Source organism: Spodoptera frugiperda, chromosome 17, assembly GCF_023101765.2.
Source record: "Spodoptera frugiperda isolate SF20-4 chromosome 17, AGI-APGP_CSIRO_Sfru_2.0, whole genome shotgun sequence".
NCBI classification, from domain to species: domain Eukaryota; kingdom Metazoa; phylum Arthropoda; class Insecta; order Lepidoptera; family Noctuidae; genus Spodoptera; species Spodoptera frugiperda.
Window position 1 is genome coordinate 7,889,808 of NC_064228.1, and position 2,797 is coordinate 7,892,604.

Sequence of the window (2,797 nt, forward strand, 5' to 3'; positions counted from 1 at the left end):
TAACCACGTGATCTTCAGTTTACTTTTACCCAACCTAACCTTAGTTCAGGTCAATGAGTTTAACCATAAAAAAATTAAAAAAGTTTTCAATTAACCATTGAAATTACTGCAGTAGCGGTCACGAAGTAGATCGGCACGATTGATTGCGCGCGCGCCGCGGCCGGTAAATCATATCATGCGAATATGTTGCAATGCGTAGATTAGGTAGATGGGTTCGTATCCCGGGGCCGTCACTTTTGCTGTGAATGGGTGATTATGGGTCTTGATGGGAATGGAGTACCAAAGATAATGTGACGTCATAGATAGTAGAATGTATTTTCGTGGCCACCGCTACTCTTATAGTGGGTGTCGTAAAACCAACCAAGGGTACTACTATTTGGGTAGCAATGCTTTCTATTTTCTTTTTAAAAACGTTGTCCCACTTTAGTATTTTCCCCTGTGTCGTGGATGCGTTTACAAATACACACATGACACCCAAACCTGAAACGTTACAAAGAGTTGCTTCGTGCGGGAATCGAAATCGTAGATTCTTATTGAGGAGATCCATAGTCCAGCAGTGATGAGCAATGAATCATATTTACTATTATTACTTTTTTGTAAAGTATTTGTTTACCTATTACTTTTTTATAAAATTGTTGGAGTTGGAAAATTATCTAATGACTTCTAATGACAAACGTCGTCAAGTCTTTTATCCCCGAAGTGGTAGGCAGAGGTGCACATTACGGCACATAATGCCGCTATACAATGTACACACACTTTTCACCATTTGTGTTATAAGTCCCATGTAATAGGGGGTGAGCCTATTGCCATTATACTGGGCACATACAGAGAAGTTTTCGAAAAATCCAGCAATCCTTTGTCCGACATGGGTATCGAACCCGAGACCCCTTGCCCGACAGTCGCACTTGCGACCACTCGGCCGACGAGGTCACGATTACTTACATAAAAAATAATATAACGGCTTATATATCTTGCAATCAGTATTAATTTACATTTATTTTATATATATCCAGTCGCACGCTCTGATTCTTTCGTTTCAGATAAACGTGGGAATGTGAGGAGTATGGGATTTTTCTGGGTTATATAATATTACTTACACACTACAATATTACGGCTTTTATTTCCGTTGGGGTTAAGCAAGACCCGACCGTAAAGTGCGTCGCGTTCTACGCGCCTCAAAGAGCTATCAGACCACCACAGCTCGGAGCTGCGGACTACCTAGCGGGTTTACCGGGGCTCCGGCTCGAAAAGCAGGAGTAGGAACGGGGTGGTTTTTAGTCATTAAGAGCCTGACGATTTAACTCCATCCCTCTTAAAAAAAGGGGGTTTAGTAAGGAGTTACTCACTCCTGTCCTACCTAGATATAATTAATTTCACTTTATTATGTATCTATAGTATCTATAGTTTTCTTATACAATTGATATCTTATGGGATCAAGACTACGACACACTAGGCTTTAGATATTGTTTTCTTATATTCTATGCATAAAATCAAATCCTTAAAAATTGAGCTTCTTTGCTTGACAAGCCAAACTTCCTAATTCTTTCTCTAATAGCCAAAACTAACGGACGAGTTATTGAAATCGACTGCAAGTCCATTTCGAAACAAACCTAATCAGTATAAAATCGATTTAAATACGAGTAGGTATATCAACTCAGGTATTAACTTCGTGTAAAAGTAATGAATCGATAAAACGTCTAGATACCGATCTACCGATTGCAATTCGAATTGCGATAATATACCTAATCGAATAATTTCGCATGATGCGCCGGCGCATCGTGATGTCCATTAAATTGTTGCATTATTATCACGCTCACGTTATTACGGGATCGACAGTTGCATGTGTGTTGCAGTTTATATGGGATCGTTTCAAAATTAAGTCAATTATTGTGCATTAGATGCAATTTTAATTAGATTTTCAAACAGGGAGACATATCAATTAGACTTTAAGACATAGCTCAGTGATAGTCAGGGCGATTCTCGAATGAAAGGTGGGAAAACCATGCCTCGGTATGATTGATACCACGGCCTCACGGAAAACCGACGTGAAACAACGCTTGCGTTGTGTGAGAGGACCGGAGGCCTAATTCCCCCTCTTTCCAAATCCTCGATTCCCCAACAACCCTTAAATTCCTAACCCCCAAGAGGCCAGCAACGCACTTGTTTTTTATATATAAGAAACATATTATTTGTTAGTTAACACTTGCCCTAAAGGAGATGGCGGGAGAAAGTCGACATCAATGACAAGAATTGGCCGTAAAAACTTTACACAGAGAGGAGTGGAAGGAGGGTAGGAAGGCCTTTGCCCTTTTTTTTTTTAAAGGGGGAAAATCATCCAATGACTGTTCTCGCCTTGGGCGAGGCGAGAGGGAGTGTCAGACTCTTACTGACTAAAAACCACCCCGTTCCTACTCCTGTTTTTCGAACCGGAGCCCCGGTAAACCCGCTAGGTAGTCCGCAGCTCCGGATAGGCCTTTGCCCTGCAGTGGGACGATCATGGCTGAAAACTAACACACATGAAATAACTATAAAAAGTAACTGCCCCGATGGTTCAAATTGCAGAGCAATAATGGGTCTCGAGTTTTGATTCCCGGCCAAAGTGTTTTGAAAATCTCTCATTCTAGAAGGGAGTTTGGAATGTGCAATTTCGCATTGAGCAAGCGTGGTAATTAATGCTCAAATCTTTCCCGTGTAAGAAGAGGCCTTTGGTCAGCAGTGGCCACTTAGACTGTTGATGAGATGAGATGAATTTTGCATTGAAAATTTCGAAGAAATTATGTATGAATGTTGAATGTAC